The sequence below is a fragment of the Mauremys reevesii genome, linkage group 12 (assembly GCF_016161935.1).
Source record: "Mauremys reevesii isolate NIE-2019 linkage group 12, ASM1616193v1, whole genome shotgun sequence".
Taxonomy (NCBI): Eukaryota; Metazoa; Chordata; order Testudines; family Geoemydidae; genus Mauremys; species Mauremys reevesii.
In genome coordinates, this window is record NC_052634.1 from 29,600,309 (window position 1) to 29,627,974 (window position 27,666).

General features: G+C 53.1%; 5 non-coding genes across 5 annotated transcripts; 2 read left to right on the forward strand and 3 right to left on the reverse strand.

Moving 5' to 3' along the window:
* The first annotated feature begins 794 nt into the window (after nt 1-794).
* On the forward strand, nt 795-867 carry TRNAK-CUU. Its single transcript has one exon. It is a non-coding gene; the product is annotated as a tRNA-Lys (tRNA).
* A 9,781-nt stretch (nt 868-10,648) lies between these two features.
* Nucleotides 10,649-10,721, reverse strand: TRNAR-UCU. The gene has a single exon. It is a non-coding gene; the product is annotated as a tRNA-Arg (tRNA).
* A 3,516-nt stretch (nt 10,722-14,237) lies between these two features.
* Nucleotides 14,238-14,319, reverse strand: TRNAS-UGA. Its single transcript has one exon. It is a non-coding gene; the product is annotated as a tRNA-Ser (tRNA).
* An 8,724-nt stretch (nt 14,320-23,043) lies between these two features.
* TRNAV-AAC lies at nt 23,044-23,116 on the forward strand. Its single transcript has one exon. It is a non-coding gene; the product is annotated as a tRNA-Val (tRNA).
* A 1,900-nt stretch (nt 23,117-25,016) lies between these two features.
* TRNAE-UUC lies at nt 25,017-25,088 on the reverse strand. The gene has a single exon. It is a non-coding gene; the product is annotated as a tRNA-Glu (tRNA).
* Between the last annotated feature and the right edge of the window lie 2,578 nt (nt 25,089-27,666).

Below are 27,666 nucleotides of genomic sequence, written 5' to 3' on the forward strand. Positions count from 1 at the left end.
GGCCGGAGATTTTACCCCAAGAGGCTTTTCCCCAGCTGGTGAGAAGCAGAGAAACACCCAGGCTCCCAAGGTGCTATGTAGCAACCCCCCTCCATCACAGAGACAGGCGCACACTTGGAAGAGGGAAACTGCTCCACACGCTAGCCTGGGCAGCCGCCCATTTTCTTTGGCAAGTCAGGAACGGCAAAGGCGAGACTGGAAGCACCTGGGGCTCATGCCCCAGCCTTTGTGACACCCAACCCCCAACTCCTTCCCAGGGCTCTAGCTGAAGCCAGAGCATTGGCCTGAGCGGCCAAGAAGAGGTTCCAGCCCTGAAGGGAGCAGGACTTGCAGCACAATGGTAAAACTGCAGCAATACAACCATAAAGTGACTTGAACTTTCAATCACTTGAGCCAAAGTCAGCTATCTTAGTCATTAGACCACGTAGACACAGGAGCAAAGCTACTTCACACAGGTTTTTGGAAAAGGTGGACACTGTGTTTCTTGGGTCATCTACTGAGGCGGGGGGGGAGACTCTGTGGGCACAAGAAGTCGAGTTCCCAGCAAGACGTGAGATGTAATTCTATGGAGCCAGGTGAAGGACTTTGGTAGGGAGGCTCAGGCATGGGGAATTGGGGTGCAGCAGATGGACTTGCTGTCTAGGTGCTTAGATTTAGTCTCCCTGAGGAGGAGGAGGAATCCTGCTGACAGGCAGTGGCTGAACAGAAAGAGGAGGGGTTCCTGGGACTTTTTTTGCCTCTCTTTTGCCTGCCTGCTCACTCTTGTGCTGAACGGTGAAACTGTTTCTCAACAAGCCCAGGTAGCTCAGTTGATAGAGCATCAGGCTCTTAATCTGAGGGTCCAGGGTTCAAGCCCCTGTCTGGGTGCTCAGCTTTTAAGTAGCCTTGTGAGCCAGGACCCAAATTCTGTTCACAGGCACAGCTGGATTCCCAGAAGCCGTGGCCATTTCCTGGAAAGGTTCCTTTCCTTAGCAATCAGGAGAGAGGCCACATCCACAGGAGCAGGCCTAGAACATGCAGTCTCTGGCTGGCAGGAAGCGCTGTGGGGCCAGTGCTGAGAAAGCCCAGAGGTGGAGCAGCAGAGATGGGGGGAAGGGAAAGAGAGACGCAATGAGGACAGACCGTAAGTGTAAGGAGAGTCTGTTCTGGCTATTGTTGGGAACTTCCCTGGATTTTACAAGATCCCAGTGGAATTGGCTGGCGGAAGGATCTGAGTCCCCACCCCCTTACCCAGAGGCTGCCCGACCCCAAGGATGCTCTTTCTACTCTGGTGTGTGGTAGAGTCCTCGTAACCCCAACAAGGCTGGGCCCAGGAATCCTGGGGGGCTTGACCCCCCCAATCTTGTCATGATCACTTGAACAGGGCTACAGTGTCTCCACTCTGGGCACTTCCCTGACCCACTCCTCATTGCATGTGCTTCAAGCGAACACCATTTATTACCCAGCAATCAATGTAAAACATAAGGAAAGATGGGAAAGGAAAACACGTCACCCTGTTCTGCGGCGCAGGGAGATCACAACCAGCATCTCTGGAGGGTCAGGGCAGGTCACAGTCTCTCCCTCACATGTCCCAGGCCTCCTCCCCAGGCCCTGGCTGTGCTGCAGGGACACCACGGGCTGGACACTTGCTCTGGCAGTGGCCACATGCTCTAGGGACAGGCCCCTTGTTCCCAATGTCTGCCACCCACATAGAGCTGGTCCCATGGTGTAATGGGCAGCACTCAGGACTTTCAAGCCTGCAATCTGAGCTCAAATGTCAGTGGGACCTCCTGGAGATATGTGATTTTGCTGCAAACCCCTGGAGCTCAATGTGCTTGGCTACCCTCTCTCAGGATGAACTAGAGTGAGGTTTTTCCCTCCTGCTGGGTGACTGATGCCCACTGGAGATAGGTCTTTGGTCTGGCTGGTTCAATGAGCTTAACAGTCTGGCTAGAGATTCCTGCGGGTTGACCGGATGGTTGTTTCTCGCTGCTTCACCTGATGCCCACAACTTTGGTCCCTGTACCTGCAGCTGCCACACTCTTCCTCTTGCCCACATGGCATTTAAAGGAAGGAGGGCCAGGGCCAGGCTTCATAGTCAGGGCTAGGCAGGAGGGAGGCAGAGTCCCAGGCTGGAGCCCAACACACCTCTCCTCCTCTGGGCACCTGGAGCAGAGGCAGCTGGTGCTGACAGATCCAAGGGAAGGCTTAAAAGCCACAGAGCAACCAAGGGCAGGGCAAGAGGAGGGGAGAACCATGCCTATGCGTGGCCAGCAGACAGCCACAGAGACGCCCAGCCAGGCTGCTCCCTGCCATGCCGAACCCCCACTGAAAACCACCCACAGCCAGCTGCTGATGCTTGTGGCCAACATCAGAAGATGGTAGGAAAGCAGGGCCAGCCCCCCTGGTGGGGCCTCTTACCGTTCCCACTCAAGGGGCTCACTTTTGCAGTGGGGCAGGAGATTTTACCCCAAGAGGCTTTTCCCCAGCTGGCGAGAAGCAGAGAAACACCCAGGCTCCCAAGGTGCTATGTAGCAAGTACCCTCCAGCACAGGGACAGGCGCACACTTGGAAGAGGGAAACTGCTCCACACGCTAGCCCGGGCAGCCGCCCATTTTCTTTGGCAAGTCAGGAAGGGCAAAGGTGAGACTGGAAGCACCTGGGGCTCATGTCCCAGCCTTTGTGATGCCCACCCCCCAACTCCTTCCCGGGGCTCTAGCTGAAGCCAGAGCATTGGCCTGAGCAGCCAAGAAGAGGTTCCAGCCCTGAAGGGATCAGGACTTTCAGTACAAAGGTAAAAATTGCACAACCACGAAGGGACTCGAACCCTCAATCTCCTGATCCAAAGTCAGATGCCTTATCCATTGGGCCACATAAACAAAACCTTTCCAAGCACTTATTTGGAAAAGGCAGACACTGTGTTTCTCAGGTCCTCTACTGAATGGGGCCGAGACTCTATGGGCACAAGAAGTCGAGTTCCCAGCGAGATGTGAGACAATTCTCTGGAGCCAGGTACAGGACTTTGGCAGGGTGGGTCTGGCATGAGGGATTGGGGGGCAGCGGACAGACCGGCCGTCTAGGTGCTTAGATTTGGTCTCACTGAGGAGGAGGAGGAATCCTGCTGACAGGCAGTGGCTGTGGAGAAAAAGAGGGATCTCCAGGCAGCTCAGGTCTCCTTCTTCCAGCTCCTCATCTGGCTGAGCTGCTCCACCGGCCTGGACAAGTCCTCTGCATGCACAGCAAATAGCCCAAGAGCCATTGCTGCCCAAACCTGTGCTGGGGGGTGAGCATCTGTCTTCCCTGTCCCATCCGCGCTAGAGCAGACCACTAGATTGAGAGAGACAGTCAACAACGATTAAGGCTCAGATTATATAAAGGGGGTCCCAGAATCTGTGACTTTCAGAGATCTCAGTGACATTTTCCGCCTCAGCCCTGGGGCAGGAAGACTGGGGCTGTCGGCCAGTGGGGGCCTCACAGCTATCAGCCACCAGTGGCGGAAGGGGCTCCCACAGGCCCATGCCACCACGGATGGACCCCACAGCTCCCAGCTACTGTGAGTGGATCCCAGAGCTCCCAGCCACCACATGGGACAGGGGGACCCTGGAGCTCCCAGTGGGGTGACCAGGTTATAAAGTCCGGTCAGCGGTGCTGCGGGGCTCAGGCAGGCTGGTCCCTACGTGTCCTAGGGCACCGCGCTGTGCCCTGGAAGTGGCCTGTAGGTCCCCCCTGCTGCACCGCTGACCAGGAGCCGCCGAGGTAAGTCTGCACCCCAACCCCCTGCCCCAGCCCTGAATCCCCCAGACCCAGAGCCCCCTCTTGCACCCCAGAGCCCTCACCCCTCTGCACTTCAACCTCCTGCCCCAGCCCAGAGCTTCCTCCCTCACCTGGAACCCATCATCCCTGCCCCCACCCCAGAGCCATCACCCCATCCTGGACCCCAACCCCCTGCCTCAACCCACAGCCCCCTCCTGCACTCTGAATCCCTCGGCCCCACCCTGCAGCCTGGAGCCCCCTCCTCCACCCCAAACCCCTCATCTCCCCACAGCTCCCACAGGCAGACCCTGGAGCTCCCAGCAGCCATGGGTGGCCGGGGAGCCCCTCAAGCCCCACCCCACTGCGTATGGACCCTGCAGCTCCTACGAGCGGACCCCAGAGCTCCCAGCCGCTGTGAGCGGACCCAGGATTTCCCAACAGGCCTTGATGGCGGGAGGACCCCGCAGCCCCACGTCATTGCTCACAGACCCTGCAGCGCCGCAGCCCCGGGAGCTCCCGGCCGCCCCGGGCAGGAGAGAGCCCCGGCGCTCAGACACCGCAGGCAGAGCCCGGAGCTCCCAGTCACCGGGGGTGAGGAGCCGCAGCCCCGGGAGCTCCCGGCCGCCCGGGCAGGAGAGGAGCCCCGGCGCTCAGACACCGCAGGCAGAGCCGGGAGCTCCCAGTCACGGGGGTGAGGAGAAGCCGCAGCCCGGGAGCTCCCGGCCGCCCGGGCAGGAGGAGCCCCGGCGCTCAGACACCGCAGGCAGAGCCGGGAGCTCCCAGTCACCGGGAGGTGAGGAGAAGCCGCAGCCCCGGGAGCTCCCGGCCGCCCCGGGCAGGAGAGGAGCCCCCGGCGCTCAGACACCGCAGGCAGAGCCCGGAGCTCCCAGTCACTGGGGGTGGGGTGAGGAGGAGCCGCAGCCCGGGAGCTCCCGGCCGCCCCAGGCAGGAGAGGAGCCCCGGCGCTCAGACACCGCAGGCAGAGCCCGGAGCTCCCAGTCACCCGGGGTGAGGAGGAGCCGCAGCCCGGGAGCTCCCGGCCGCCCCGGGCAGGAGAGGAGCCCCGGCGCTCAGACACCGCAGGCAGAGCCCGGAGCTCCCAGTCACCGGGGGTGAGGAGGAGCCGCAGCCCGGGAGCTCCCGGCCGCCCCGGGCAGGAGAGGAGCCCCGGCGCTCAGACACCGCAGGCGGAGCCCGGAGCTCCCAGTCACCGGGGTGAGGAGGAGCCGCAGCCCCGGCCAGTGCAGGGCCCCAGCTCCCAGCCGCCGCGGGCGGGCGGACGCCAGAGCCCCGCTGCCATCGGGACCCCGCGGCCGCCCCGGGCAGGACCCGTCACCCCGCGACCGGCAGGAAACAGCCGCGCGCGGAAGCGCCTCGCGCCCTGTGACCCCCCCCGGCGCTGCGGCTTCGCGCCAGGCGGGAGGCGGCGCCGCGGCTGCGGTCTCGGTCCTCCGCCCGGCAGCGGGACCCGCCCGCGCGGCCTCGCGCCGCTTCTCGCGGGCGGCGCTGAGCTCTGAGCGCACAAGGCCCTGGCGGCTCCGCCCCGCATCGCTGTCACACAACGTCACCAATGGGAGCTGAGCCTGTCAGAACCGTCAGTTGGGAGGGCCCAATGGGAGACCAGCTTTCAGAGACCCGCCCGCGCGAGAGCCAATGGGAGATCAGCTGTCAGAAAACACTAGACAGGCCAGCACCAGCCAACCAGGAACCGCCCTCATCTCAAGGACCCAGACAGCCCCTGCCCCACCTGTCCTATGCCCCACAGCAGCAGCCAGCGCCAGGGGGCTTGTGTCACGCCCCACAGCAACCCCCAAAGCAGAGTCTCAATTCCCCTCCCCCACCACTGCTGCTGCTCTTCAGTAGGGAACAAGAACCCCACCCAGACACCACAAGCCGGAGAGGGGGGGCGCGCAGGGGGCACTTTCTGCTTTCCAAAGCCAACCTTCTACCGCCCCACTCCCCGCAGCCCCTTCCCATGTCTGGCCACACGCTCCCAGCTCAGGGTGACCACACTCCCCGTCGGGGCAGGCTCTGCTCAGCCCGGCTCCCCACAGCCTGCACTAAACATGTGGGGCCCAACCCCAAAACTTACTCCTATTTTACCCCAATGGCCCCAAACTGCCGCTTTTAATATATGCAAATAAGGTGCTGCCACACTCAGGCCACGCCCCAGCTCTCCAGTGGAGCCACCCGGCAGAGAACCAGGTGATATTTAAATTAGCCAGGACGTCGCTCAGTCATTGCCCTCTGCTCCCAGCAGGTGGCGCCGGAGAGCTCCGAGCTCACTCACTTCCCTTTCTCGCGTCGGCTTCAGCCCCCGGGTTACAAACGCACCAACCGGGGAGCAGGAGTGCGGGGCTGCTCCAGGGTGACCAGATGTCCCATGTTTAAAGGGACAGGCCGGTTTGGCTGGACTTTTTCTTATATAGGAGCCTATTGCCCCCCACCCCCGTCCCGTTTTCCACAGTTGCTTTAAGGTCACCCTATGGGGCAGCTCTGCGGGGACGGACTTGCACACTTGGGATGTTAGTGCAAAAAACTCCTCCTGGGCTGAGTAAAGGGCAGAGACCTGCCCTTAGCCTGCCCTGAGTGGGGGTCACCCAAACCGACCCTCACTCGCCAGGCAGGTGTCACCTTTCAGCCTGGGGAAAAGACAACAGGCCCCCACTCCCCAGCTCTGCGTGGGCAGAGAGCCAATGAGAACTTCTATTAAAAGGGAAAGAGAATCAAGCCTGAGTTTGGGAAAACCCCACAACCACATTCAAATCTACGCTCATCAGCAACCCCCCCACCCCAGAGTACGCTGGGCAGTGCTGTGCCTCAGTTTCTCACCTTGCAGTGTGACAGGCCAATCCAATGTTCCTTTAAAAGACCCCTCCGCTCTCCTCCCCCAACCCCCACTCCCCTTGGGCAGCAAAGCCCAAGGGGTGGGGGAGGGAAGGGAAGGCATCAAGCGAAACCTCAGCTTCTGCTGCCGACACTCCCTCAACTGGCTCTCGGTTTGCCCTGTTCACTCTGCGTCGCTGCCGCTCCACGGCATTGTCCTTCACCCTGCTGCTGAGAGCTCCTGTGTCGCCACTTCCCCTGCTGCCACCTGCCTGTCTCCTGCGGCCTCTGCGCGGCCACCTAGTGGGGGAACCTCGCTACAAGTGCAGCCTGGGCAGCCTCTGTCATTGCAACACCATGGGCAGGGCGTGAACCGCCAGCTGGGGGAGACTAACGCCCTGCCCCGCCCCTTCCACCTGAGGCCCCGCCCCTTCTGCAAACACCCCTGTGCCCAGCGTACACCAGCCCTTAGATCCCTCTTGGTATTTCAATGCAGGCACTGACCTGTGAGAGGAAAACATCAGCTCCAAACACAGAGACTGAATTCCCCACATTTAATCTCGCTGCACTTTCCAGAAAGTTACAAAATTCAATTCATTCTTGTTAGGACAGAGAAAAAATAAGTGACACTAAGTTTTTGGCTTGGTTAAATAAAATTAAGTGTTTAATTAATATAGTAAAAATATGTCCTGATTCTGCAAAATAACACCATAACATGAAATAAGAAGAGACAAATCTTGTCAGTGACGACTAATTTCGCAAATGATCTTCCCATTATTAATTTCCACACTGCCCCTGTTGGAGGTCTGGGCACCTCCAGTGTCACTGCTCTGCGTTCACCTTCCCCTTAGAATTGTTCTCAGACATTCCCAATTTTGGAAAATTGTGCAGTTCAGAATGTGAATAGTGACCCCGGCTACTTCCTGCTCCTGCTCTACATTGCTCCACAGCAGCTTCTCCCCCTGCAGAGTCACCCCAGCACGGCAGTGCAGCCGCCAGGTTTTGCAAAAATTAATAATACAGAGTTTGGAGGAAAGTAAACTATTGGGAGTTGTGGAAATAGCAAAAGGCAACAGTTGTGGTGTTACAAGAAGGGCAGTTTTTGGTTTAATAATAAAACCCAGTTATATAAATGTAACTGTATGTGCAGCTCTGTGCACTCACGTTGGATGGAAGCTTAGTAATTAAATTATACAAGAGGGTCGGGTAAAGTGGCTACTACCACCACTATGTTTTGTCCCGAGAAGCCTTTACACACACCATTCTGAGGGGAAATGGGCCCTTTGCCCACAGAAATGGTCTATAGGGGACGGCTGCAGGCAGCAGGCGGAGAGATAATCTCATCAAAATGATTTGACTCCTGGGTAATGTAAGCAATATCACTAAAGGAATGTCCGAGGTTTCTATTGGCACTTAACTTGCCTGCCCCTGGCTGGCTCTGGTTGTACAAGATGGACGTGTAATCAGGGTACAGTTGTGTAAAAAAAAATTATTACAGTGCAAGGGATGTTAGACAAAACAAAATGTTGTGTGTAATTGTGTCAGGTTTTAAAAACCTAAAGTGAGACTTATGGTTTGTAACATAATGTTATGAAGGTTAAACTATGGAAGGAATGTGCATTTTCCCAGGACGTGTGCAGTGTATATTGGAGAAGGGGTAAAAGAAATGCAAACAAAACATGGTACTTAATTCAAACCCTATTAGGGCTCCAAAGGGAGCCACAATAGGTTGTGGTTTCTTTTTCAGATCTGTATGTTTTGAAGCAGAAGATGAAAGTGGAAAGTAATCAGAACTCGGGTGGAAGTTGATTGTGTCCCTTTTAAGACAGTCTCTGAGCTGCTGATGGCTTTGGATCCAAAAGCAAGCCCGAAAGCCGGGGTGAATGCAAATGACCTAGCTGATGGGGGAAGGAGAGAACTGCCCATCAGTGGCTGCACAAAGGAGCTGCAAATAATAAATACATCTGGTCAGCAAACAAGCTACTGGAAGACTCAGATTGTGCCCTCCAGGAAAGGGAGGTGAAAAAACAAGTCAAGCCTGAAAATAAGGGGGACAGGTTAACCCTAAGGAGTGTGTGGGTGTGTATACAGTGCTAAAGCTAAATCTAAAGCTGTCTCTCAGCTATTACCTGAGGATAAACTTAAAGCTTGGTGCAGCAGAGAAACTATTGAAAACTGGGTCTGTTGTGCAAGAGGGGAAACTGAGGCACACCACCTCATGAATTTCATAAATGACCCGCGAGTGGGGTAATTCACTATCTGACTATAGAACAAAATAAGGACAGCCTGGAGGGAATTCTGTTTTTCCTGCAATTAGGAAGGAAATTCGTAAAAGGAAGTGGTATTATTATTATTAAGCACTAATCTGTCCCCACTGGGGGGGGGTGTGTGTGTGGAAATTGTTTCTTTTGTTTTTCAGACACTCTACAAGGAAGCTGGTGCCAGCAAAAGACTAACCCAGAATACCATGAATCTCTGTTTTGTGTTGTTTGTCTGTGGTGTTTGTCTTGTTGTCAGCATTGTTGTGTTTCAATGAACAGAAAACCTCATGACGTGGGTGGGGATGGCTTCAAATGGCTGACCTGGGGGAAGATGTGTATGGAAATTCAAAACGCTCGACTAGGAGGCCAGCACCTGTGTAATAGCTACCGTGGTATCTGGAAGTGAATCAGCAGCTGAGGTGGGCCCCACAAGCCCAATGGGAATAATGAGAAGGGGGTTTGCTCGCTGGGAATCAATGGAGGGGTGTGTAAAATGGTGTAAATCCAGAGAAGATGTTTGAATGTGCCCCTCCCTGATGGCCGTGGAGGAGCACACCCAATGCCCCATGGCAAGGGGTGGACAATTGCGTGTACTGTGTATGAGGTGTTTTGCTGGAAATGTACATATTACTGGGGGCACAATTACACCAGCCCCTAACCAAATTCCACACTACACGCTGCTCTCTGGGCTTTGGCACACAGATAGATCTGTGAATCTTACTGCTGTGAATAATCGAACCAGCGCATACAGCCTGATTCCACACCATGTGGTTAAGTTGGTTTTGACAATAACCCATTTCTCTGTGGACATTCAATGGACTTATGCTATGGACAAAAGCACGAAAACCTGCAGCGGCAGCGTATTGCAACTGCCAGCAACTGGACATGTTAAGGGCTTGACCCCGTCGAAGGAGGAGAGGAGGTGTTTCGGTGGTGGCCAGGATGTTGGACCATGCGGCTAGTGCTCAGGTCTCTCGGTGTTGCTGTGGATTGTTACAGCGGCTGGTGTATTGCTAAGTATACTTGTGTTACGTTGCCTATGAAAATAACCTAGAAGTAATGGAGTAAGCCCCTCCCCCCTGTACTAGACAACCTGGACCCAACCTTCCCAGGCCCACTATAGTGGGAAGTCTGGAACACTAATTGGAACAGGTGTGGCAGCCCGTGCGAGAGAAGGTGCAGGGCACTGCACTACGCACGGGACAAATGGAATATCAACACCTTCCACCTTGAGGCCTGGCCCTATCAGGAAATGTGTCACCATATGTCCTATGTTTTGCTAAGGGATAGAATGGGAACAGGGACACAGGCAAGGCTCTGTGGCGTCAGGGCTGGGATGGGGACACTGAGGAAGGAAACTGGAATCATTGCTTGCTGGAAATTCAACCCAATAAACATCTAATTGTTTGCACCTTTGGACTCTGGGTATTGCTGCTCTGTGTGTACGCAAGACAGACCCAGTAATTGGAGGGTGAAGGGATAAACCCTCTAACACTAACTTACATCTAACACCCATTTGAACCCCTTCTTTTCACACTGTTGCTCATTCTCAGGGGCTGCTTTGTCTCCAGACAGATCCATTCACTGTCAGAACAGCCTTCCTCTTTCTGTCTGTTTCACTCACTGAAGTGTCAGAGTAGACACTCCCCTTCCTAGTCTCAGACAAGCACTAGTATTAACTGTTTGCTACTGATGGGTTTAGAAAGCATTTGTCAAGATGCCATTTCTGGGGGATTTTTCCCAAGATCCAGTATTTTGTGTTCAAACATCTCCCAGCTTCCTTGGTGAAAATAAGGCCAAGGTTTCCTTGCAATGTAGAGGGAGTTTTTCACCCCAGATGGGACTTGAACCCACAATCTCTGACTTAGAAAGCCATTGCCTTGTCCATTAGGCCACTGGGGCCCTGTGAAAAAAAGGGAAATTCCATCTCCTAAATGCATATTTCTCATATTAACTTGGAAGCCAAATACCCTCTTTCTGCACCTTACAGAAATGTCTGCATCCCCTGGCAGCGAGGCTACTGGGCAGGTCACTTACAGAGCTGAGCACCACCTTTCTGCCAGCCTTCTTTAGAGAAGAAGGCTCTTTCCCCTGACAGCCACACACACAGCGCTGCCTAGCATCCCGAGAGCCTCCCTCGTGTTCTCCCACAGCAGCCGCCTGCCGGTGTGGGTGGGAAAAAGGGACCAGGAAGCAGTGCGGCCTCATTACGGGACAGGAGGCCCTCACCACACCCAGGCCTGCCTCTTGCCTTCAGCCCAGGCAGCCAGAGGTGCCAGGGAGCTCTCTGGCAGGCCGCCGCCTCAGCCAGGAAATAAGAAAAAGGCGATGAATGAAGAAGTCAGGAAATAACAAGGAAATGAAGAGGTTTGTCGAATGGGTTTCTGCCCGATTTACCATCTTCTCAGCTACCGCTCAAAGTTAAAGACCTAAAGTCAACCTATTGGCATAAGTATAGATGGTTGGATCGGAATTAAAAGGAGCTGCTGTCACAAGTATTAGGTGCCTGCAAGCAGCATGCAGACTGTTTAAAACCGCCGCAATTAGAGGCTCAGATGAAACGTTTGCCCTAAATCAGAAACGACAATAGGAGGACCAGCAGAACGCCACTCTAGGTACATGGCAGAGTAATGGAGGCCGTTAGAGGCAAAAAGTCATTCCTCAAAATTTGGAAATCAGATCCTAGTGAGGATAATAGGAAGGTGCACAAACTCTGGCCTGTTAAGTGTCAAAGTGTAACAAGTCAGGCCAAGAAAGAATCTGAGAAGCAACACGCTAAAGACACAAAAGCTGAGCATAAATCCGGTCAATGCGAGTCCTGGTCTGTCCCTGCAGAAAGGTGAACCCCCTCTGTGGCTGGAGTGAGCTCCTCTAAGCTTACCTCACTACAGACCTGCGCCAGGTAGTGCTCATTGTAAAAATGTTTCTTCTGAAGGTTGGAAAAACGGGACCAGCGGGTCTCAGGCCGGCTGACACAATTAAAATCCCCCCCAACACCAAACATCATGCAGTCCAGAGGAAGGGAGCCTTTGATCTTCCCTCTCATGCCTTAACTGGGGACCATACACACTAATATAGCAGTAACCAGTGCCACAGAGCACAAAGCCCACCAGTAATGCCCTCCCTGGTCAGAGCTCCAGCCCCTTCTATACTCACACCGCCAACGTGAAGAACAAGACTCCAGCCCCATCATTCTTCCCTGGACAGGAGGCCTTTCCTCCAATCAACCTCTGCCTATTGAGCTACCCTAGAGTTGTTAATGTTCATTTCCTGAACACCCACCATGGCCAAGTCCAGCTGCTCCAAGGCAATGAACATCAAGTGCCACCTCCTGGGCCCCCAAATCCCTTCCACCTTCTACACAGCCACTTTCACACATGCCCCTTCCCTGGTACTGCCCTCACTCAGCTGCACAGAGGAGCTTCCATCCCCAATCCCTGCCTGTCACTGCCCAGCACCCCCTGTGGCACCATTCCTGAGGGTCCCCCTGCCTCACTCTCTTCCTGCCATATTGGGAAAGGCAGCTCCCATCTCTCCTTGTTAAAGGTCAGGTGGGCCAACTAGGGGCAGAAGCCCATTCTATGTTTTCCTACTGCAGAGCCCAAGATCAGAGACTCACCTTCAGTGCCACCCAGAGGGGAGGCAAGTGGGGCAATTTGCCCCAGGCCCCAGGAGAATACAGTATTGCACCTTTTTTTTAATGGAAGGGGCCCCCAAAATTGTTTTGTTCCAGACCCCCTAAGTCCTCTAGGGCAGCACTGCTCATCTTGGGTGCAGACACAACTGTGTTCCCAGACAACAAGCCACCACTGCACAAGGAGGGAAGAAGAGACCTGCCAAACCCTGGGATTGAACCAGAAACCTTTAGATCTTCAGTCTAATGCTCTCCCAACTGAGCTACTTCAACAGCTATGTAGGGACATTTTGGCCTGTTGCTTCTCTGCCCGGGATGTTTCTGCAGCAGTTCCACACAAAAAGGACGTCATTGTGAGCGGCCCATGAAGACAAGACTCGCTTTTGCCTGCCTTGCTCAGCTTGACTTGCTGCCTCACCCTGTTCCTGCCCTAGTGCCCGGGTTCACCTGGTGGTGGAAGGGGACTGGGGGCCAGTGGCGCGGGCAGGAGGTTGAGCTGGACCCTGAGCTAGACTAGACCCTGGCAGTGAGAGTCTGGCCACCACTTGCCGCCCCACCCTGTTGTCCTGGCTTCCCCCACTGGGCGTCATTTCGGGAGGGAAGTGGGGCTTCTGCCTCCCCTCCCCGATTTTCACACTGCAGAGCAGTGCGAACAGGAAAACGAACGGCTGCTCCACACCCCACCGGAGGAACCCGATGCCCTTAGCTGTGGGGAGTAAGAAGTGGCTGTTGGCTGACAGGGCCTGTCCCCGAGGAGCTGGAACAGCAGCTGCCGCCTCCGCCTCGGCTCCAGGCTGTGGGAAATGCTCATTGCCTGGCTGCATGGGCGGCTGCTGCTCCGTGCTCTGGAGAGCGTCTGTATTGCTCTGTCAACCCCCTGTCTTCACTGAGGCAGTCTGGTAAGGGCCCAAGTGCCCCCTCCGGCCTGGCAGCTGAGAGTCTGTGCAGACATCAGCCCCCCTGCCAGCCCCACAGGCAGCAGCAGCGCCAGCCCCCCAGTACCACAGGGGCACTCAATGCACTTCCTGTGGGGAAATGGCTCCTTGGCGTCCAGCTGCTAGAGTGAGAGCCAGGAGAGAGCAGTGTCTGGCTCTCCGTGGGGGAGAGAAGAGACCTGGTGAGTGCGGATCTCCCTCAGCCTCCCCCGCAAGGCTGGTCAGTTGTATTGTCACTGTGAAAGTCGGTGCTTCCCTTCAGGGCCGGCCCTAGAGGGATCCGGGGTATGGGACAAATCCCCCCTTTCCTTCCCAGGCCCTGCCCCCCACTCCACCCCTTCCCCCACGCCCCCACCCCTCTCCCACCTCTTCCCACCCTGCACATTCCTGCCCCATTCCTTTCCCTCTCCCACTCTCCCTGCTCCTCCCCCAGCGCCTCCTGCACCCCACTGAACAGCTGATCACTGGCAAGTGTGAGGAGCTTGTCAGCAAGGCCTGTAGTGGGTGGGGGGGAGCTGGCTGCCAGTGGGCACTGAGCACCTTTTTTTCTCTCTGTTGGTTCTGCAGCCCCGTAGCTCCCATGGAGTCACTGACTCAGCTCCTTTCACATGCTAGAGAGAGGAGCAGAACCAGGGCTATGGCTGATCTATGGGGCACCAGGTGAGTGGCAGAGGCTTCAGGTGCTGAGAGTTTGCCCAACCCCTCAACAACACAGTGTGAGGGGGTGTCCCAGGGATCTCTATGGAAGGAGCAGAACAGAATTTACTTGGGGTGGGGAGAGAATTGAGAGTGTCTCAGGGGGTTGTACAGAGGTATTGCCGGGGGGGAGATTGGCTAAAACACAGGCCTCGCTGTGAGCAGGATTTGAACCTGCGCAGGGGAACCCTATTGGATTTCAAGTCCAACGCCTTAACCACTCGGCCATCACAGCTGTGAGCACAAAACTGCCCCAATGCCAGAGAAACTGGTAAATAATCCCAATGCCCAGGCGTGAAGTCATCTGCACTACAGGATTCCCACAGCAAACCTGGCTCCCAAAGCACAGGGGGGATTTGGGGTTTGTTCTGTGTGCTTAGCCAGGTGCCACAGGAGTCTTTGCTGCTTTTACAAATCCAGACTAACACGGCCCCTCTGATACTCCTAGTGACACTCTCCAATGGATCCCCATCCTCTACCCACCTTGAGCTAGGTAGGAGCGGATCATCATTATCCCTACTTGAGAGAGGGAGAAGCTGAGGCTGAGAAAGGAGAATTGACTTGTCTTAGGTCACACAGCCAGCCAGTGGCAGAGTTGGGAATAGGACCCAAGAGCCCTGATTTTGAAACTAACCATCATATCGTGAATTTCAAACACTGAATGACCTGAATAAAGTGCTCTCAGATGAGCTCCAGACCAACAACAGTTCACAGTAATTATTCAGCAAGTATTTGAGGAGAACTGCAATGTTAGAGAGAATCATGAACTGCTCAGAGACCATTAATGCAGCAAAGCAGCAAAATTTGTCAACATATAACAGGTTATGACTTATTTCCTTGGTCTTAAAAGAGAACAACAAGGACCTGAATCTCCTCCCTGTCAATAACCCCCTGCTCAGCCAATCAGGGTAGAGACTGAGGACGGGAGGCGGAGGGTTCTCACCAGAGAGCCCAAAGGATGGCCCAGGTCACTGGTGGGGATCACTGCCCGAGCACTGTTTCAGCCCCACATTTTTGGGTGGACCTCCCTCAGTGGGAGCTGCAGAGCACTTCCCCGCAACACACACATACACACACACACACACACACACCGATCCTGCTGTTGGGAGGGGAACAGGTGAAAGGACAAAAGAAGCAAGAGACAAAGAGAAAGGAGGGAGGGAGGGAGGGAGGGAGGAAAAGGTGAAACAGAAAGGACAAACCCTAATGTCCCCACTGATTCTATGGGACAAAATCCCAGGTGCGGAATAAAATTCTGCCTCCTTAAGTTCGTGTTTTCCATGCCTAGAATTCAACTGTCACCAGATGGATCAGACTGAACAGGTTTCAAACCTCGAGGAGGCTTCAACCTTCTAAACAGGGACGGCTGTTTTCTAGTAAAATCAGGAAAAGGGAAGGAGAAAACTCGAAAAAGGTTCCTCCTGGCACTCATGTCCGTGAACCCGAATACTCTCTCAGTCCTCAAAGAGAGACCTGGAGAAGGAGACTTGCTGAAGCAAAGCCACAGGGGTCTCTGAGGTTTCCCTGGCCCCTCACCCCTGTCCTGCCTGGCTGATGTCAGCATCTCTCTGTGAGGTGTCCACCTCCCCACCACCTTTGACCAATAGTCTGAGGTCCTGCAAAAGGCCTTTGTGATGGACAGCTTTGCTAGGTTTTTATGCATTTGGACAGCAAAATGTTGAGTGTTTACATTAATATCAAGCACTCCTGTATAGAGGAGCCCCTGAACATAATGGAGAATGGAAAGGAAAATGTTTAACGTTTTGAAAAAAAAAGAAAGAAGGTTATAAGAGAACACGGGGGTTTGAACTGAGGACTACGTGAAAACTGCAGTTAAGCACTCTAACACTGAGCAATATCCCCAATGACAACAGGAGTATGGAATTGTGATGTCCAGGACTTTGAAGGACAAACCCTGATTCATCGAGCTCCTTTGCCATTCCCAGACCACAGGTGGTTTTCAAAATGGGGTTTGATTAAACTTCTTAAATGTGGTAAACACCACAGCTTGCACACCCACCGATATAGCTTCTCCCACAGACATAGCTGCCACCTCTTGGGAAGTGGATTAACTACACCCCCAGGAAAACTCTCTCCCATCAGCATAGAGCAGTGGTTATCAAACTGTGGGGCAAGACCCCAAAGTGGGTCATAACCCTGTTTTAATGGGGTCACCAGGGCTGGCATTAGACTTGTTGGGGCCTGGGGCTGAAACCAAAAGTCCGAGCTCCACCACCCAAGGCTGAATCCCTCAAGCTCTGGTTTTGCCTTCCCCTAACTGGGGCAGGGCTCAGGCTTTGTCTCCTCTGCCTGTGCTCAGTGTAGAGGGGCTTGGTGCGTCTTTCTAGGGTCATGTAGTAAGTTTTTTGGTTTTTTTTGGCAAAAAGGGGTTGTAGTGAAAGGAAGTTTGAGAAACCCTGGCATAGAGCCTCTGAGTATGTCTAGACTTGGCTCCCTGTGGTAGATCAGACACTGAAAGTACAGCCATGGAGACACCACACACCAGCCTGGCCTAGCAGGCAAGAATCAAACCTCCACAGACAAGTGGCTGTTGCTTTTAACCCATCTCCCTAAGCCCTCAGCCACCACCACTTAACAAAGGGGCTTTTCTACACGATGGTTCTAGCCTCACTGAAGGGTCATTTCCAATTGTTTGCTCAGACCAGCATTAGGGAAAATGGTGCCCTGGGCAAAGCTTGTACTTTGGCACTTCCCCATTGCCCCTGGACGATCCCCACTCCCCCTTTACCGCTAGCTCCTGCACTCCCAACCCTTGCTCCTCCTTCACCCCTAACTCCTGCCCCTCCTGTGCCCCCTTTGCCCTTAACTCCCTGTGCCACCAGCCATTGCCCCTCTCCTGCAGCCCCTTCACATGGCTCCAGTGCTGGGGGCCCGCACTTGTTCTCCCTTTCCCTGGGCTTTGGCATCACTAGCCCCTGCTTAGCGAGTAGGGTTCAGTGGTCCCCAAAATGTGGGGCATGACTCTTAGGGGGACACAGAGGAACATTCATGGAGTCAATGAAATCAATTGAGCTTCTTCAGTCTCTCGCTGCAGATATTTCCCTTCTTTTTAAAGGCAAAAATCCTGATCTTTCCAACGGGAGCTGCTGCTTCAATGTTTAGTTTGGGGAAGGATTTGGCTGCACTCAGAGATCTGCCCACGGGTTACAATCTGCGATCCGAAGGGTGGAACGCAAACAGCGTTTAGATGGGACCGTTAGTGCTGCCCCCGTGTGGCCAAAGATCAGAACTGACCAGCAGAGTTTACAGCTGGAGCCTGGGACACTCCTGAACAAACTGGACCCAAAGCCTCTCGCGTGTGACCCTCGCTGTGCAGCAGGATTCTGTATGGGGGGGGGAGAGGTTCCTGGGCTCCTGGGCGGGGGAAGGGGGCACCGAAACATCCGGGATCTTACCTGGGAGGACAGCGGCGCCTGCAGCTTGACATGAGACGGGGGCAGGGGGAGCAGGAGCATTTCCCAGTTCCAGGCTGTCCCTGTCTGGCCAAGGCACAGAGCTCACAAGCAGAGTTTAAAGCTCCGGCTGCCAAACTGCAAAGCAAGCCGGGCTCTGTGGCTGGTGCCTGTGATCCCAGCGCCTGGGGAGGCTGAGGCTGGCGGATCGCTTGAGCTCAGGAGTTCTGGGCTGCAGCAGGCTGTGCCGATCAGGTGTCCGCACTAAGTTCAGCATCAATATGGTGATCCTGGGGAAGCTTGGGGTCCCCAGGTTGCCTAAGGAGGGGTGAACTGGCCCAGGTCAGAAAGGGAGCAGGTCAAAACTCCTGTGCTGATCAGTAGTGGGATTGCACCTGTGAATAGCCCCTGCAGTGTAGCCTGGGCAGACAGTGAGACACAGTCTCTTTTTAGACACCCCTACCCCGCAGAGCCTGGAGTGGGGGATAGGAGCACCCACACGCTGGGGAATCTGACTTGCGGGGAGGGACGCACCCAAGCAACACGGATCTTGAAAAGAGGAACAGCGACACCCACACACCACAGAGCCTGGATGGGGGCAGGGGAACCACACACGGGAGCTAGTTCATGGGGTGGGGGACACACCCATATGCTCCATTGCACCATTCTTAATGAGAAGAACGGGGGCATCCGCACAACACGGATCCTTAACGAGTTGGGGGACACCCACACACTCCACTATTAACCAGGAGGGACAGGAGCACCAGACACCCCCAGTAGCATGGAGAACCCCCACATCCACCGGATCCCTCATGGAGGGTAAGACAGAGGGGATTATAATGGGGCCCAGCGCACCCACGTGTTGCTGGCTTAAAGAGCCCGAGGCGGAGCAACAGCAGGTTCATTGCCCGGTGTGCGTCGCACTAATTATTACACCAGGGTGGAGAAGCAAAACCAGGTTTATTTGAGCCCAAAGAAAGGTGCCAGGGAGAAAAGCATTCTCAAATTTTGCACACCAATACAAGTGGTTTTCCTTTTTTTATACATAACTTTAGCTAAGCATTCCCATTACCCCCACACTTTTTTTTCCCCCATTTTTTATTTTTATGCAGTAAATACACTTTGCAATAGCAATCACATGAAGCAGTTAAGTTATACTTGGCAAAAAACCACCTTAGCTTGTTAGCAACTTTTTTGTGATTAGTTATTTGTACTTTTTTACCATGGGGGCTACGTTTTTATGCATATAACTTTAATTACAGCACCTGCTTTTTGCCTATTTTATTTAATATTGGCTACATTTAGTATTAAGCAACTTTGCCACTGCCAGTAATTAGCACATAACACAAAAGGTTACAAAAGTTTAGTAAGGCTAACAAAAGCTCTTTACATAAAGGTACTTTGGGTCACATAGGCCCAAAGCCAGTCTCCCGAGTTACCTAGATTTATGCCTAGTGACACCAACAACTTTCTCCTTTGAGAATACTTAACAAACTTTTGGCGAGTTTTTTTTTAAACTTTAAAAACAAAAACAATGAAGCTTTATAGATATATGTACAACTGCTTTTTTGAGCTTAGTTACCCCCAACCCAGGAATGAATGCAAGGACAAAAGAGTGGAATGTTCATTTAACAACTAAGGGATTGGGGCACTGACTATAAATCAGGTAGATATACCAAGTGGTTTAATTTCCCAGATGTCTCGGTGAATAATTCAGTCCCATATGCATGCTCCCCATGGACCCAGCAGGATTCGGCATGTGGGAGCCCACACCCACCCTAACCGGTCCATATGCTTGGAAGGAGCACTCTGAATGTCCCCACTTCCATTCAGAAAGTGTCCAAGTATGTCTTCATGACCACAGATCAGATGGTACTCCTGATGCATCTGTAAGGGCAGTGGGCCAAGTCTGGTCTAGATCCCACTGCAATACCTTCCCAGCCTCAGTGATATTTAATACCATCTTTGTTAGTAACTTCTGGGTCATAGAACTAAGGGCTGAAATGACATGTAACTCACCAACTCCAGCCTGTACTTAAGATAGCTGAGTTTCAAGAATAAGGCTAGTAGCCTTTTCTAGTTGGCCCAATTTCTTATCATGTTTTTGTCTTTTAAGATATTGGCCCCAACCCCTGCTACCAGGATCACTGAGGTGCTGGGGATTTGAGTAGGAAAGGGACTGTGTGAATTGTCAAGGTGGGGAATGAATAACAGTCTACAACTAGATCCACCTCATTAATCACTGACACAGGCTAATCCTGCTGCAGATAGAAGGGCTCTTCCAAGGCTCTATCTTGCTTTCTCCAATGCCATGAAAGCCTGTCTTTTGCCCGCTAGCTGTTGTGACTTGAGCACAAGAGGGGATGTTTGATCCAGAAGCCTGGCCATGCCTGGAGTCCTGTAGGTAGGGATGCGAGCTCCATTTCCTCTGAGTCCTGAAGCTGGGCTGCAGCCTGGCCTAGGAGGCAGCCCTATTGGTTGACCTACTGGCCCAAAGTCACTTGGGTGGTGTTGTCTTTCCCCAGGGATGCTGAAGGGCCTAAGGGAGGGAGGCTCAATACTCCCCCCATCAGTCAGGGCGGAAGAGAAGGGCTGCAAGAGTGGGCAGGTTGATGGCTGGGCCTTCTAGTGTTCGGTTGGGGACGAGGTGGGGAATGCGAACTGGGAGAAATGGTTGCTGGCCTGTGAGGAATGGCTCAGCCGGTGGCGTAAGTGGACCTTGTCATTACCTACAAGGTTGTCATGCTCAAGACCCATCTGTGGTGAATTTCCTCAGCCAGGTATTTCCCCCTGCTCCACGAGTGCTGCTGAGACCGAACACGATGGCCTTCCACTTCTTGTGGGGCAATAGGACGTCCCTCCCTAGTCAGGAGAAGCGTGGCTTTTCTGCCATATTAGAAGAGGGGTTGGGCCTGGTGGGCTTTGAAGCCTTGTACGGCTCTACTGTTTTGTGTTTCAATTTTCAGTGGTGGCTGAGCTGGAGGGCAGGTCAGGCCCGAGGGGAATGGTGGGGCAACCGCAAAGAACGCAACTGACTCTTCCGATATGGCCGTACTTTTTTTACCCCCCTAGGTGCAGCACCGGATATGGGATGGCGAATAGTGGGGGAAGGGGGATGCCCTCCCCCTCTAGTGTTCTTCTACCCACACCTTACACCCTACATGATTTTCAGTGGGTGGCTAGGTGGAAGGTGCTTGCAGGATGGCTTCATCCGCAACAGTGGCCACCCTCACAGCAGCGGCAGCCACAGCAGCGAGGCCCCCCCACATTTGGCTCAGTCTGAACAGAGGTCAATGTACCACTGGGTGAGACAGGCCAATTTTAGGGAGCTTCCTCTGAAGGTGAGCAACTGTCCCCAGAACTTACTGACAGGAGCTTTAAAGTATTTGCAAATGTGCATGGCCGGCATGTGCAGAGCAAAGGCTGCCCAGGGGCACTGGGTCAGGCTCTGGCACCGCTTGAGACAATCGACCATCTTCAGCCACCAGGCGACCCAGGATCTAATGCAGGAATGGGATGAGGAAGCAAGTCAAGCTGAGCAAGGCAGGCAAAAATTCATCTCGCCTTCGTGGGCGCTCACAATGATACCCTTTTTGTGTGCCAGAGCTGACAGAAACCTCCCAGACAGAGAAGCAGCAGGCCAAAAAAGCCCTCTACACCAACATTCCACACAAAGATGAACTACAAGCCACCAGGAACAGTATCCCCGATAATGTCATGGCAAACCTGGTGGCTGAACTTTGTGACTTTGTCCTCACTCATAACAGATTTGGGGACAATGTGTACCTTCAAGTCTGTGGCAGTGCTATGGGTACCCGCATGGCCCCACAGTATGCCAACATTTTTATGGCTGACTTAGAACAACGCTTCCTCAGCTCTCATCCCCTAACGCCCCTACTCTACTTGCACTACACTGATGACATCTTCATCATCTGGACCCATAGAAAAGAAAACCCTTGAGGAATTCCACCATGATTTCAACAATTTCCATCCCACCATCAACCTCAGCCTGGACCAGTCCACACAAGAAATCCACTTCCTGGACACTACAGTGCTAATAGGCGATGGTCACATAAACACCACCCTATACCGTAAACCTACTGACCATTATACTTACCTACATGCCTCTAGCTTTCACCAGAGCACACCACACAATCCATTGTCTATAGCCAAGCTCTAAGATACAACTATATTTGCTCCAACCCCTCAGACAGAGACAACACCTACAAGATCTCTATCAGCTGTTCTTACAACTACAATACCCACCTGCTGAAGTGAAAAAACAGATTGTCAGAGCCAGAAGAGTACCCAGAAATCACCTACTACAGGACAGGCCCAACAAAGAAAGTAACAGAACCCCACTAGCCGTCACCTTCAGCCCCCAACTGAAACCTCTCCAGTGCATCATCAGGGATCTACAACCTATCCCTCACTCTCACAGATCTTGGGAGACAGGCCAGTCCTTGCTTACAGACAGCCCCCCAACCTGAAGCAAATACTTACCAGCAACCACACAACAAAAAACACTAACCCAGGAACCTATCCTTGCAACAAAGCCCGTTGCCAACTCTGTCCACATATCTATTCAGGGGACACCATCATAGGACCTAATCACATCAGCCACACTATCAGAGGCTCATTCACCTGCACATCTACCAATGTGAGATATGCTATTATGTGCCAGTAATGCCCCTCTGCCATGTACATTGGCCAAACCAGACAGTCTATACGTAAAAGAATAAATGGACATAAATCACATGTCAAGAATTATAACATTCAAAAACCAGTTGGAGAACACTTCAGTTTCTCTTGTCACTCATTTACAGACCTAAAAGTCGCAATATTACAACAAATAATCTTCAAACCCGACTCCCACGAGAGACTGCTGAAGTGGAATTAATTTGCAAAGTGGACACCATTAAATTAGGCTTGAATAAAGACTGGGAGTGGATGGGTCATTACACAAAGTCAAAGTATTTCCCCATGTTTATTTGTCCCCCTACTGTTACTCACACCTTCCTGTCAACTGTTGCAAATGGGCCATCCAAATAATCACTACAAAAGGTTATTTTCTCCTGCTGATAATAGCTCACCTTAACTGCTCACTCTTGTTATAGTGTGTATAGCAACACCCATTTTTTCATGTTCTCTGTGTATATATCTTCCTGCTGCATTTTCCACTGCATGCATTTGATGAAGTGGGTTTTAGCCCACAAAAGCTTATGCTCAAATAAATTTGTAAGTCTCTAAGATGCCACAAGTACTCCTCTTTCTTTTTGCAGATAAATGAATGGAGGTTAAGTCCATGAATGGCTATTAGCCAGGATGGGTAAGGAATGGTGTCCCTAGTCTCTGTTTGTCAGAGGGTGGAGATGGATGGCAGGAGAGAGATCATTTGGTCATTACCTGTTAGGTTCAGTCCCTCTGGGGCACCTGGCATTGGCCACTGTTGGCAGATAGGATGCGGGGTTGGATGGCCGTTTGGTCTGACCCAGTATGGCCATTCTTATGTTCTTATGAAGGGAGGGGGAGATGCCTATGACAGAGTTTCTGTAGTGTAGTGGTTATCACGTTTACCTAACACGCAAAAGGTCCCTGGTTCGAAACCAGGCAGAAACATGCGGGCTTGTTTTTCCCAGCTCCTACTGGCCTGTCCCTGCTGTTGTAGGAGCAGCAGTGATTTCTATGCTCAAAAGGTCTGTTATAATTCCCCTGCTCCCACTTTTGTCTCCTGTCCCTCTCTGAATGCCTTTGAAGTGGCTTTCCCCCTCCTGCTCCCTCCTGGAATGCTGGTGGGATGAATGGGCTGGTTGAAGAGCAGAAGAGCTCCCAGGTAGACAAGGTGTCTGGGACGCTAATTAGGCAGCACTCACACACCCAGAGCATGGACACTGCCCAAGGTGGAGTGTGACCAACCAGATGCAGCCAAGTCATCTCTAGTCGCAGGCCATGAGGTGCAGGCCCTTAAAAGGGGAAGGGGCCCTGTGCTCAGGAGAGCACTCACAAGCTTGTACGTCCAGTGAATACCCTTCGCCTGGACCGTCTGGCCAGTGGTTCTCTGCGTTGTATTTCATTGTGCCTCAGGAAGATTTACCTTCATCGCACCGTCCATAGCTGTGCTGTGGGACACTTACCTTGCAGAATCCTGACATCCCCAGTGCTGTGCCTGTCCAGGGAGCGTGAGTATGCAAGTGTGCGTGTGACACCCCCCACTTCTTCTTTTGAGCTTAGCTGTCAGTATAATAAATGTGCTGCTTTCTGCCAAACTCTGGTGGGTCATTAGTCCTCCCTTCACTGACTAGCTGGCCCAATTTTGGGTAACACCTGCGATAAACTCAACCCCTGCAGGGCAGAGGGTGGTGAAATGAGCTGAGAAAAAGCCTTGGCATCAGCAGGGGAAAGCTAGTGGATCTGGGCTGGTCACCCTTTGAAGCCTTGTGGCTTGGTCTCCTCTGCACTTGGAGGTTGGCCTATGGCGGCCGGCTCTTGCTGCTGGCCTCCTCTGTGTGACTTGCCAAAGGAGGGAGTGAGGCAGGAATGGGGCAAAAGAGGAAAGTCGAGCTGAGGAAGGCAGGGCAGAAGCTAAGTGCCTCAGTGCGGCTATGTGGGGTTAGTAGAGCACCACCAGTCGTTCTGCAAAGCCTGGGGAGGTGCGGTTGGCTGCTGGGAGGTAGAATCCTGTGCCTGCCTCTTGGCTTCCCAGGGATGGCTACTTGCAGCCCAGCAGAAGAAAGACGGTTCTGGGTGAAAGGAAGACAAACAAAGCTCTGTGAGGAAATTTGGGTGTAGGGTGCTGGCTCTGCGCTGGGGGGGGGGGGGGTGCCTACCCCGGGCAGTGCAGCTCCCAAAGTGCCTGGTACACACAACCCTCTGGCAGCAGCTCCTAGGTGGGCCGTGCCAGGGGGTCTCGGTGTGCCGCTGCCTGCAGGCGCTGCCCCCAGAGCTCCCAGTGGCCAATGGGGGCTGTGGAGTTGGTACTCGGGGCAGGGGCAGTGAATGGAGACACTCCCCCCGCCCCAGGGGATGCTGGGACATGCCAGCCACTTCTGGGAGCGGCACAGAGGGACGGAGGCAGAGTGGGCAGGGAGCCATCTCAGTGCTGCTGACACATCTCTGCACACCCATGGGGGGAGGGGAGCAGAGGGCCTCCATGTGCTGCCTGGGGTAGGGGCAGTGCACAGAGCTGCCTCCCCTCCCTGGTCTATTACAGGAGTGGGTGGGTGGGGTCTTTTGGCCTGCAAGGTGCAGCAGGTCGGTCTAGATGATCACACTGGTCCCTTCTGACCTTAAAGGCTCTGAGTCTAAAAGAGAGAGGGAAGTAAAGAATTTTTTTTTAAATAAATAAAACAAACATTGTAATACCAGGATGACTCCAACAGCTCATTGTATAGTCCCGCCCCTTTCTTCCTCCACTGGGTGTTTAATGACCTGCAGCACATTGATTCTCTCATTCCCTTGGTAAACTGATACAATGTGACTGAAATTAAACCAATTCCCAGCAGAGAAAACATCACATCCTTGCATTGGCTGGGAATCAAACCCAGATTAACTGCTTGAAAGGCAGCTATGCACACCACTATACCACCAATGCATTTAGCAAAAGTATTGCTTATGCTTGCCCAATGAGGCTAGACCCGCATTGAGGCGCTTTTCTGCCTGTTAAAATGTACTGGATTCTCATCACTAAAAAAAACCAACCTCCATCTTCACCTGCGTTTGAACCATCAGCCTTTCAATTAGCCACCAAAGTTGTTAATCAGAGGGTATGTCTACACTATGGGATTATTCCAATTTTACATAAACTGTTTTTTGGAAAGATTGTATAAAGTCGAGTGCACACGGCCACACTAAGCACATTAATTCGGAGGTGTGCATCCATGTACTGAGGCTAGTGTCGATTTCCAGAGCGTTGCACTGTGGGTAGCTATCCCATAGCTATCCCATAGTTCCCACAGCCTCCCCTGCCCATTGGAATTCTGGGTTGAGATCCCAGTGCCTGATGGGGCAAAAACAGTGTCGTGGGTGATTCTGGGTAAATGTCGTCACTCAATCCTCCCTCCATGAAAGAAACGGCAGACAATCATTTCGTGCCATTTTCCCTGGATTGCCCGGGCAGATGCCAAAGCACGGCAACCATGGAGCTTGTTCAGCCTTTTTTCACTGTCACCGTATGTCTACTGGATGGTGCTGACAGACGCGGTACTGCAGCGCTACACAGCAGCATCCCCTTGCCTTTCGCAAGTTAGCAGAGATGGTTACCAGCCATACCGTCCCATCTGCTGCTTTGCAAGTTGACGATGACAGTTGCCAGTTATACTGTACCATTTGCTGCTATCATGGGTTCTCCTGGCTTGCCTTGGTGAGGTCGGCCAGGTGCACATGGACAAAAATGGGAATGACTCCCCAGGTCATTCCCTTCTTTAAGTTTTGTCTAAAGGGAGAGTCAGTCCTGTCTGGACTATCGGGCAAGCCTACTAAAGAACCAGAGAGGCAAATGGCCGCTCCAGGTCAGAGCCCCAGACACCCCACAGAAATGATGAGTTGCATGCCATTCTAGGGGGTGCCCCTGCAACAACCCCATCCATTGCTTCCCTCCTCCCCCACCCCTCCTGGGCTACCGTGGTAGTTATCCCCCCATTTGTGTGATGAAGTAATAAAGAATGCAGGAATTTGAAACAACACTGACTTTATTGCCTCTGCAAGTAGAGCTCAAAGGGGGGAGGGGAGGGCATCCTCCAGCTGCTGTGATATTCCAGGCAGGACTGAATCTCCATTAGACAAAGCTTAAAGAAGAGAATGACCTGGGAGTCATTCCCATTTTTGCCCAGGCGCCCTCGGGTGACATCACCGAGGCCAGCCAGGAGCACTCACAGGACGGCGAGCACAGATACCAGTCCTACTGTACCGTCTGCCGTCCGCAAGGGAAGAGAAGGGGATGCTGCTGTGTAGCGCTGCAGCACCGCGTCTGACAGCAGAATCCAGTAGACATACGGTGACATTGAAAAAAGGCGAGAAATGATTTTTTTCCCTTTGCTTTCACGGGGGGAGGGGGGGCGACATAAACCCTGAACCACCCGCAACAATGTTTTTGACCCTTCAGGCTTTGGGAACTCAGCCAAGAATTCAAATGGTTGTCGGAGAGTGCGGGAACTGTGGGATAGCTACAGACGTCAGTCGCCCCTCCCTCCGTGAGCGTCCATTTCATTCTTTGGCTTTCTGGTACGCTTGTCTCAGCTCCTTAAGTTTCAGCACTGTGTTGAGTCCCTGTTGTGGCCTCTGCCTATCATGGCCTTGGAGATTTTTTCAAATGCTTTGGCATTTTGTCTTTTGGAACCGATTTCTGATAGAACAGATTCAGCTCCCCATACAGAGATCAGTTTCAGTATCTCCCATATGGTCCATGCTGGAGCTCTTTTTTGATTCTGGGACTTCACGGTCACCTGTGCTGATCAGCGCTCCACGCTGGGCAAACAGGAAATTAAATTCAAAAGTTTGCAGGGCTTTTCCTGTCAACCTGGCCAGTGCATCCGAGTTCAGATTGCTGTCCAGAGCGGTCACAATGGTGCACTGAGGGATAGCGCCCGGATGCCAATACAATCGAATTGCGGCCACACTACCCTAATCCGACATGGCAATACCGATTTCAGCGCTACTCCCTTCGTCGGGGAGGAGTACAGATACCGGTATTAAGAGCCCTTTATATCGATATAAAGGGCTTCGTTGTGTGGACGGGTGCAAGGTTAATGTGATTTAACACTGCTAAATTCGATATAAACTCATAGTGTTGACAATGAGGCTAATCAACTAGTGGAACAAGCTCCGCAAGGGACGTGGTTAATTCCCCATCACTGCCCTGTGTAAATCAAGACTGCAGCTCTTGCTGCAAGACACCTGGTGTGTGGGTGTCCCTGTTCTCCCTTCAGAACCTCTGGTACATGGTGCTTCCCTCCTCCCAGTTCAAGATCCCCATCATGTGGGTGCTCCCATCCAGGATCTCTGGTGAGTGCCTCTGTCCCCCACCCCATGAACTAGCTCCAGTGTGTGGTTTCCCCTGCCTGCCCCCATCAGGGATCTGTGGGTGTCTCTGTTCCCCTTTTCAAGATCTGTGTTGCTTGGGTGCGTCCCTCCCCCCAATTCAGAATCCCCAGCGTGTGGACGCTCCCATCCCC